Source organism: Podarcis cretensis, assembly GCF_951804945.1.
Source record: "Podarcis cretensis genome assembly, chromosome: 1".
Taxonomy (NCBI): domain Eukaryota; kingdom Metazoa; phylum Chordata; class Lepidosauria; order Squamata; family Lacertidae; genus Podarcis; species Podarcis cretensis.
Window position 1 is genome coordinate 76,002,897 of NC_137170.1, and position 10,840 is coordinate 76,013,736.

The window sequence follows — 10,840 nt, forward strand, 5'->3', positions numbered from 1 at the left end:
CTTGTGTCCTTTTCAGTGTATTAATAAAACTCCTAGGTCTTCTCACCCCATCCCGGACAAAAACAGCTAATAAGCAAACAGATAAGCCAGCTGGGTCTTTAATAATAATAATAATAATAATAATAATAATAATAATAATAATAATACAGTAATCAAGAGCAGTTGTAAGGGATTTGTGCTATATATGTGATGCAAAACAACCATATTTCAACACACCAAAATACAAATAAATAGTGATTAAGCAAAACCAAACTCTGAGAAAGGGAAAAGAAGGGTTGCTCTGAACAAAAACTCCACACATGCAAATTAGAGTTTAATTTTGCAAGAAGAGTACGAAAATAGAAAGAAACAAAAGACTAAGTTGTGAGTGCTTTCAGATTTGCAAAGTGCAGGGGGGGAGTGTTGTGTGAGAGAAATTTGCATGAGAGTTGTGTGTTTTTAAAGACCCTCCATGGTTCATTGGATAACAAGAACACTGACAAATATGCAAATGTGGGCTGCCCTAAAGACAATGAAACAGACATGTAGTCAATGGTTACTGTCATCCAGTTCTTTGCATGACATGCAGACAAGCTTAGAGAACATTGATTGTTCTATAGACTCCTGCAACTGGAGAGAACGACCAGTCGGCTTACACCAAGACACATTTTTCACTCCTGACGTTTTGATAAAGGCTTATTGACCTAAATGAGACCCATGTTATTCAGGAAACATCAGAGGTGAAAGTTCACAAGCTGTTCTTCATGGTCATACACAAAAATGCCAGGTATCCGTTAGCAACTGGCAAATTCCCCCTCCCCTGCCCGTGGCTGGGTGACAGACAAAAGTGTATTTAATATCTCGCCTTGTATAAGCCCAATAAGTAATCGGGGGGGGGGGGCGCTGGCTGACTGATTTTTGTCACTACATTTAGACACAGCTGCCAGAGAAAGTTGCAGACAGGCAAAAGGCTATGCTATTTATATTCAAAATAAGTTGGGACACTCATTAGAAAGACAAACAAACAAGTCCTCATGAACTACTTCAATATACCCTATAGTATATATACCATTCCACAGCAAGCTGAAATTTTGGTGATTTAGATGTGAAGGTATTTTACAAAAGCAGCAAGACTACATTCTGAGGATTCTGTTTCAGCTATTCCAGTTTTAATAGCTTCAAATTTAGTGGGGTTATCAGGAATGAGTTGGGCACTAAACACACACCTCACTGTGGAGAGTTGTGTTTTCATTGAACAATTCAAAACAAGCTAGAATTTCTGACACAATGTTGATGTACCTCTGACTGAATAATAATAATAATAATAATAATAATAATAATAATAATAATAATAATAATTTATTATTTATACTCTACCCATCTGGCTGGGTTTCCCCAGCCACTATTTACAGAAGTCCACTCTGAGATCTCATACAGTGCATGGAGCAGACTGAAGCTGCAATCCTGAACACACTGGATTAATCCTCATTGGGCATTGTTAACTTCCAAGTAAATATGCACAGGATTGCACAGCACGTATGTTAAAACAAACTCAATCCAATATACTAAGGCCATAAAGTGTGAGTGTTATGTACTGAAGTTCTCACCCTGGGCCAGCAGGGGGATACTGTAGATAGTTATGCAAATAAGGGATTGAAAGTGACGTTCAGTGATTGGATAGTTTTAGAAAGTTGTTACAGTAACCTTGTACTGGAGCTCTATATAAGCAGGCTGACTGAACCCTTCAGTTCAGTTCTGTCCTGGCTTGTGAATAAACAAGAGCTGTTTGAAGAATCGCTGTGTCGTCTGATATGTTCACCCACAACTTAATAGTGAGCAGAAGAGAAATGAGAAAATGTGTGTGTTGGAGTGAATAGTTGACACAAGCAAAAAACGCAAAAAAAGGGTTATCAAAAAAGGTATGGTAGAGCTGGAAAAGATTCAGAAAAGGGCAAGTAAAAGAGCAGGAGGAACTCCCCTTATGGGAAGGAGTTATAACTTTGGGGGCTTTTTAGTTTAAAAGAGGTGAATAAGAGAGAACACCATAGACATGTATGAGATGATGCACAGTGTGGAGAAAGTGGATAGAAAGAGCAACTCATCCCACCCAATAATAATCAGGTACATCCAATGAAGCTGAATGCTGAAAGATGCCAGGCAGACAAAAGAAAGTACTTCTTCAGACAGCATACATTTAAATTATGGAATTTGCTGGGAACCAGAACTGGGGAGGGTTCTGTTGCAGTCAGGTCCTGCTTGTAGGCTTCCCGTAGGCATATGGTTGGCCAGTGGGAGAAGAAGTTAAATGATTAGATCAAGCCTTTGGTCTAATGAGGCAGGGCACTTCTCATGTTCTTATGCCAAGAGGGAGAATCAGATCCAGCCTACAGGCCAGATCCTTATTTCCCATCTCTTAAGGCCCAATTTTTGGCAGGTGGGAGAAACAGACACATGCAAAAGGGGGGGGGGGAATGTTCCATGTGAATCTAAACTTCCTGAAAATGGGCTTCAAAGGGACTCCCTGTAACTGCTGATCAGCGGTTACAGCAAGCCCCTTTGAAGGCACAGTCTCAGTGTCAGGGAAGCTCCCTGTTACTGCCTATCAGGTGATCAGGGCTCACAGGGAGCCCTACTTGCGAAGGAATTCTCAGGAGCTCACTTTCAGCTCCCAATTATTCTTCTGTAGCCATGCCCATACTTGCCCCTCAACTGACATCACAGGTGTGGGACAGGTGAGCATGGTTTGTGGACAACGTTCTCCCGGGCCAAACTGGGACATAATTAGACCTGCAGAACAGATATTCCTAATTGTGCCTTAATGCAAATGACACTGTACCAGCGGTGACATGTGCGCACTATAACTTAGAGGCGGGCAACTTTCTGCCTTGGGAGAATGCCAAGATCCACCACCTGTCTTGTTTTCTGTTGAGCTTAAAGTCTGGGAGCCTTCCGGCTAGAAAATGAAAAGCCATTTAAATATATGTGTATGCAAAAAATATACCTTTAGAAATAAAGGACAGGTGCTTCTGATCAAGTTCTCTGCCCAGGAATTTGCATCCAGTACTAGAACAGAGCTTACAGCCCCTTCACACAAAAAGCCACTCTTCGTTTGCCCCCAAGCTGTCTATGTTTGAGCAGCTTAGTTTAGGCAAGGAGGGGAAAACTTGTTTTCATTGCTACTGTTAAGCAATTGGGAGTCAGTAATTTTTGCTGATCTGCTGCTGCAAGTGACCCAAAAATCTACCAGTAGATCCTAATCTGGCTTCTGCCTAAATTAGGGAAATAGTATATCACCTTGTTGTCGGGACGCAGGTGGCGCTGTGGGTTAAAGCCTCAGCGCCTAGGGCTTGCCGATCGAAAGGTCGGCGGTTCGAATCCCTGCGGCGGGGTGCGCTCCCGCTGCTCGGTCCCAGCGCCTGCCAACCTAGCAGTTCGAAAGCACCTCCGGGTGCAAGTAGATAAATAGGGACCGCTTACCAGCGGGAAGGTAAACGGCGTTTCCGTGTGCGGCTCTGGCTCTGGCTCTGGCCAGAGCAGCTTTGTCACGCTGGCCACGTGACCCGGAAGTGTCTCCGGACAGCGCTGGCCCCTGGCCTCTTAAGTGAGATGGGCGCACAACCCCAGAGTCTGTCAAGACTGGCCCGTACGGGCAGGGGTACCTTTACCTTTACCTTTACCTATATCACCTTGTTAAATATGGCAGAAATTATAAATGAGCAGTCGCACCTACACTTCTGACAGCATGGTCAAAGCTATATGAGCCAGAGCACATGCTACAAATCTCAGGGCTGAACCATACAGCACCAGTCATTACATCATGGCAGGAATATTCCATGCCAGCATTTCCACTTCCAGAAGAATCTGTTGCTGGTGTGGAAACTCTGCCCTCCCATCTCTGTATGATATCCAAAACATGTGTTCAACTCTATACATGTTATTGAAAAACTCTTTCCTGTAATTAATACATTCTTTATATCAGATGCTTTAAAGGTCATCACACACTAAGAATCTTTTCATGTGTTTGGTAGCCAGTTGCGAAGCAGCAACCTTGGCCTAAACGCAAATGCTTCTGGTAGAAGAAACACTGATAATTAGGAGATCAGGGATATGTACCTGCACAGCATCTACATTTATAAAAAAACTTTATCTCTGGTACACTTCAGAGAGGCAGACAGAAATTCACAGTATCTAACCATCTTGATCCTCTTAGAATGAGGGACCCTTGTGTGTGCAAATTTTATTTCATGATGGGATTCTGCAGCTGACAATTGCTGTGCAGGAGGCAACATGCATGTGTACTTGCCAATCTTTGGACAAAGTCTTGGCTGCCTTTCTCTAAAGAGAAATATAATTTGTGAAGTAAACACAGGTTTGTAAACATATGAGGGGCAGTAGGGGTTTTTTGTTTTTCTATTTTTTTGAGATAACATTTTAGGGAAAAATACTGAAATAGAAACATTAAAGTAATTCTCATTTCTCTAGATGAATTCTTGGTGACTCAGCCCTCCATTTTTTGCGACCTTGGTAAATGCTGAGTTGGATCCTGACACTGTGCCTGAATCATCTCCTTATTCACTTTGTTAGCACTAAGGACTTTGCTAGACCCACATTTTAGGGACAAGAAGCTAAGTAGCAAGTGATTTATCCCACAACATTATGTAGGAACTCTACTGTGCAGAAACATTTGGAATCAAGCTGCTTTCCCTTCAATAAATTAATCATAGGTGATAAGGTCTAACCAGAATTGTCCTAACACAGAGCGTACATAATAAAGAGCTAGGAGTTGGGTGTGCTTCACTGAAAACTGCAACCATAAACACAAGCCAAATCCTAAATGAAAAGGATTATTGTCACTCTGCTGACTTCAGCAAGTGTTGGGCTAATGATTTTTCCTCTGCTTTGAGGAAAAGTTGTGCCTCCCAAGACAAGACCATGGTGCACCTGTGCCTGACAAACTTCACATGCAGTCATTTCTGGCAAATGACTACACAGGGATATTTTTAAACTTCAGGCTTGGCTAGACGACATTCATTTGGAATTTGCACGCAAACTATACTGAGTCCTCTAGTTTACTACAGTGAGGGCCAGTTTAATTTAGAGCTTTTTTTTTTTAAAGAAAACTTTTAGATGCTGAAGAAGACATCTAAAAAACACTAAAATTTTGAAATCATACACAATTTAACTGCACCCTTTTCAGAAGGTTGGCTTGGTATCACTTAAAAGAATAAACACTTAGTTCTGAGCTAGCAGAGCAGTTCACCATTTGATTATAGATACAAACTCTTGAAGTAAGGTTATTTATAGTTCAGCACTATGCATGTTTACCAGAAGTCCCACTGAAATCAATGGGGATTACTCCCTGGTACATTCACACAGCTCTAACATCCTGTCACCTCTTCCCACCTACTCTCCTTACTGGCCAGTAGTAGCAGCTTCAATGACAGGAAGTTAGGACAGCAGGGGTCGTCGTCACCCCACCCCCCCATGGGTCAGCTGCTTCTCCAGGCAACAGGGTATATAGTTGTGGCCTTAAACATGTACATACAGTATAGCTTTATACACAAACTCAACTTCTCTCTTACACCAGAATGCTCAGATTTTGCAGGGCTAGCACTAACCATTTAAAAGCAGGGCTTGAGAACCTGTGGCCTAAGGGCCAAACAGGGTTCAACAGGGGTTCAAATTTACCCTAAACTACACCAACCTGCCCCACACTTCATGTCACATGTAGAGGGCAGGTAGAGATGTAGCCAACAATGCACAATTGTGAGTCTTAAAGAGTTCTCCCAAGAATGCTTTGACAAGGGAAATCAAACATTGGCTCTACCACCTTTAAGCTGAGGGACAGTGAAGCTGACGGATCCTTTGCACTGGTGGGTTCCCTGTGGCAAACTTGCATTTGCAGCTGAAGACTGCAGAAATCAGGCTTCCACCCTCTCACTATCAGCTGATAAGTGGAAAAGCGAAAGCCTCAGGTGCTCTAAAGCACCCTGCGGGACTCTTTGGACGTCAAAGCACCCAGTCTGATGTCATTGTGACATCATGTGATTGACAAGTGGACAGCCCCACTGACCTGTCAAATTTGGTCCTGAAGGCCAGTTCTGATAAGAATCTGGCCTGCAGAGCCAAGAACATTCCCCATCCCTGTTTTTAAAGCCTATCTGTTTTCTGAACCATCAGCTTCTAGAAATCCACAGTCTGTTTGGCAAGTGACTACGCATTTGTGGTCTGAATTGTTTGCTATAACTGGCAATTATGTGACTCTTTGGGGAATGGGATTCAAGAGACTACACCAGACATTACAGTTAAGATCCAGCCCACTGGGCACAAGCAACGTGTGGTTCCCTAGTGGGAAGGGGGCTTTGGGGGAGCATGAGAGCTGTTGTTGCAAAAGGGGAGCAGAGAAGCCCCCATATATAAGCAGAGCAATGCATGTTGCACTTTGAATCCCAGCCATCGGTGGCACAAGTAGGAAACAGCTAATTTTACATCAGTATCAAGGTTTTTTTTACGCAAGGTTCTTTTTAGTAGATGAAGAAACTAAACCGGGCACCCAAGCTCTTTACTGTGCCTTCCTTTCAAAGTCTTTATGTAATGAACTGTTAATGTAATCCAACATAAAGGTAAAGGTAAAGGTACCCCTGCCCGTACGGGCCAGTCTTGACAGACTCTGGGGTTGTGCGCCCATCTCACTCAAGAGGCCAGGGGCCAGCGCTGTCCGGAGACACTTCCGGGTCACGTGGCCAGCGTGACATCGCTGCTCTGGCCAGAGCCAGAGCCAGAGCCAGAGCTGCACACGGAAACGCCGTTTACCTTCCCGCTGGTAAAAGGTAAAGGTACCCCTGCCCGTACGGGCCAGTCTTGACAGACTCTGGGGTTGTGCGCCCATCTCACTTAAGAGGCCAGGGGCCAGCGCTGTCCGGAGACACTTCCGGGTCACGTGGCCAGCGTGACATTGCTGCTCTGGCCAGAGCCAGAGCCAGAGCCGCACACGGAAACGCCGTTTACCTTCCCGCTGGTAAGCGGTCCCTATTTATCTACTTGCACCCGGAGGTGCTTTCGAACTGCTAGGTTGGCAGGCGCTGGGACCGAGCAGCGGGAGCGCACCCCGCCGCAGGGATTCGAACCGCCGACCTTTCGATCGGCAAGCCCTAGGCGCTGAGGCTTTAACCCACAGCGCCACCTGCGTCCCTATCCAACATAATGAACTGTTAAGTACACTTTTAAAAAGGACCAACTTTTATTTCAAGTCTTAGCAGTTTGCAACCAAATGAGAAAGCAAAGTTAAAGTAAGTGATTCTGTTTCTAAAAACCTATTAAAAAGGCATGAAGCCATTTTGGTCCTGAAATTAAAAATAAATCTACCACATAACTGTTATTCATTCACATCTGAACAATCCCTAAGCTGTTCTTGATGTCACACTCCACTGTGATAAGAGTTCAAGCTCCATATTTCTGTTTGACATTTCCATAAACACAACCTGCTTTTGCCTCAACATATTTGGGTTTTCTCCCAAGGCCACTCCAGGGAATACACATCATGCTCCTCCACACAGCTGCAATAACAGTTATACACTCAAGCTGTAGTCTGTGGGCACTTAATACACCTCACAAAAAAATACATGCGCCAGTGGTAATTTTAAAAAACCTCCCAACTTATAAGCATGCAAAACTCGTTCAGTAAGCATTTTAATGTTGCCTCTAAAAGTTAGCCAAGGCGTACAAAAATATTTCCGTTCAAAATCTAGAAGCTGGCTGTAATGTAAACTACCCTGCAGCAAGAGATAGCTGGCAAGTACGATTCAGATATTCAAAAGAAATAATTCCCATCTTTAGCTAAGTTATGACTGGAGCGTCAATGCATGGTGCAAATTATTCCTTTGTTTGTTCAGAACTTTGGGGTTACAGACATCCTCAAAGAAAGGCATTGTTTACTTTTAATTGTTCTTTAAGTGTGATCCACTTACAGCTATAGCTACATACTACTCAATGAGCAAAATAATTGTGCTCTCCTTTATTTATAAGCCTACTGAAAGGAGTGCTCACATTCTGAATCTTGATTATTTGTGTGCCCCCCCCCCCCCCCCCGCTGTTACATTTTTCTCCAAATGAGGAACAGTTATAAGTTTGTGAACCTTCCTTTATGTTCCATGCTACACTTGTGCACAGGCCCATCTCAAAGAACCTGTCTGGCAAGTTGATACAGTCCAGTCCTATATAGGATTTCAACCTAAATGTCCTTCTACTTGCACGGATTTAAGCTGTACCTTACCAGGTTCTCCAAAGTACCCTTTTACATATTAAGATCAGGAGAGGGGAAGTTCCACCATCCACAGAAATTTAGGAGAGGGAATTCTCTTTGGCAGACCCAAAGTTTGGGAATTCTCCCCCTAAGAGTTGGGTCTGACACCTTCACTATACAGTTTTCAGCAACTGCTGAAGATAACTGTTTTTACCACGGCATCGCCATCTGAAATGTGTGTTTTCAGGACCTACCCTATTCCTGTGGTTGCAATTTAATTGTTTTTAATACTGGATTATAAATTGTTGAAGCCTGCCCTGGGACCTGCTGGTACATGGTAGGTTTGAATTTAAATTTGAAGAAGATGAAGACAATGAAGATTCTGTGTTGAGATTTCTGCACTGCAAGAGGTTGGACTAGATGACCCTCGGGGTCTCTTCCAACTCTACAATTCTACATTTTGTTTTTATTTTTTTAGCGGTTGATCAAAATGTTTAAAAGATTGTGAGCAAGCTTTTGAGTTCTCCAAAACATTTAACCAGGCTGGATGTTGCACACCAAGGGGACAAGGGAAGAGGCAAAACAGTACCAACACCCGCCCTGCATTGACTTGATGCTGCAGCCATCTCCATGAAATTCTAGATATCTTCTCAGGGAATACCAAGAGTATAATTAGAATACAACGTGTGCTTAAAGGTGCATTATAATTTTTTGAATCACTCTACTGGGTAACCAAAAGCAGCAGCATTTAAATGGCTGCAAACTGTAAAAGTGAATTACACGCTCCTTGAGAGACTTATACAATTTTACCTAGGCTATAATCTTCAGCACTTAATTGATACTATGATCATAGCCTCCTCTGGGCCTTGACTCCACACAATTAAGAACCCCATTGATTAAAAATTCACAGAGGCTCTCCCCCCCCCCATGATGTGGGACTCTGATTGCCCAAGGTCATGAGGGTGGGAGGAAGTCCCACAGTTGCAGCCCTGCTCTCTGTCTCCATGTGATTCTTAATTGCATGACTGAAAGCTCAAATAAGTCTCCTGTCCTTAGACTGAAGATGTAAGATTGGATTCAACTTATTACCTGAAACAGAAGGTCAAATTCTTTATCCTGTAGCATGCATTTTCAAATGTACTGTTCAGAATGACTGGATTTACTCCAAATTTTCATCTAATACCAAAGTATTAGGCGATAAATTCTAATTTCATTAAAACATAGTTACTTGTTCATTTTCCTAAATTATACTCTTTTAAAAGTACATTTAAAAGACAAAACACCAGTCAATTTTCAGAGATGAAGATCACCTGATTTTCTTGCATAAAAATTTCCCTACAGTGCAGCACAGGCGACTGTCTCTATCACTATCCCAGTTCCCTCTTTTCAAACCATGGCCATCTCTAGGTCTCTTCCTCTGTGTTGTTGAAAGAGTGATGAGGTGAAGTGCTTCACCTGACTGGGCAGTGGCAAAAGGTGGGAAGGTGGAGAAGCTATTGAGAAACTTTTCAGCTATTTAAATGAGCTTGTGGGCAGGGAATGAGGCTACGGAGATACAGATGTGTAGGATGCCACAACACAGATGAGATGAGAGGAGAGAATTTAGCCAGACTCTTATAGTCTGATGTACTGAGAAACACTGAAGACAGCAATAGAGTGGGTGTTAAGGAAACTCCATTTCAGTGCCAATCTGGGCTTGAGTCAAGGGTAGGATTATATGAGAAGACTGCATGTATCAGGGCTGGGCCGTGGACAACAGTCTGAGGTGAACCAGGAGCCATGGAACCAGGAGCCATGGAACCAGTCTGGACCAAAGAGTACGTCATGACCACAGGTGAAATATACTCAGAGTCGCAAAGTGATTTCATGCTCTTTATTCAGCTCATAGTGGTGAGGAGGAATGAATGAAAGTCCCCTCAAGGTATCTGCTTTATATACATTATTTACACAATGGGCTGAACATGATTGGCTAATTCCGGAATTCTACTGTAAGCCAATCAGGTTGTGGATTCACTTCTATCTGGAGCATGATTGGGTAGTTCCTGCCAACCAATCATACTGCTGCATTGTTCTAGGACCAATCAGACTGCTGCATTCTGAATCCTATTGTTCTAGGACCAATCAGGCTGCTGCCTTTTGGATCCTATTGTTCTAGGGCCAATCAGACTGCTGCAGTTTGGATCCTATTCAACCCAGTACATAACACCCCTCCCCTCTAAGTTCCAGTCCTGCCCGGGAGGTCGCATTCATAGTCCTCAAGGTACGCTGGCGGCCTACGTGTGCGTTGCGGCCTGGGGTGTTCCCTGGTCCGGGGTTCAGGTTCTGGCTCGTGTTCCAAGGATGCTGGCTGTGATGGGGCTGTTTGGTCTGGCGCAACCGGCTCACTCAGTCGTGGTTCTGGTTCCGGTGTCCTTTCGGCCTCGCAGGTCCTCTCTGTATTTACTGATTCTGCCTCTCCTGCTGGCCCCTCGTGCTCTATGGGCCTCACTGCCCCTCTGTTCCCTTGGGACTCCTCTGCCCTTTCCTCCTCCTGGTTTTCTCCTGGGAATCGTCGCCGTATCTGGTCGCAGTGGCGGCGCCAGCATTGCCCCCCATCCGTTAGCACCTCATACGACACGG

General features: G+C 43.8%; 1 protein-coding gene across 3 annotated transcripts in view; it reads right to left on the minus strand.

The window, feature by feature from the left end:
• The window catches only part of KCNQ1 (potassium voltage-gated channel subfamily Q member 1), a 299,981-nt gene that overhangs the window by 222,999 nt on the left and 66,142 nt on the right, over positions 1-10,840 (minus strand). The gene's annotated exons all lie outside the window — the stretch shown is intronic.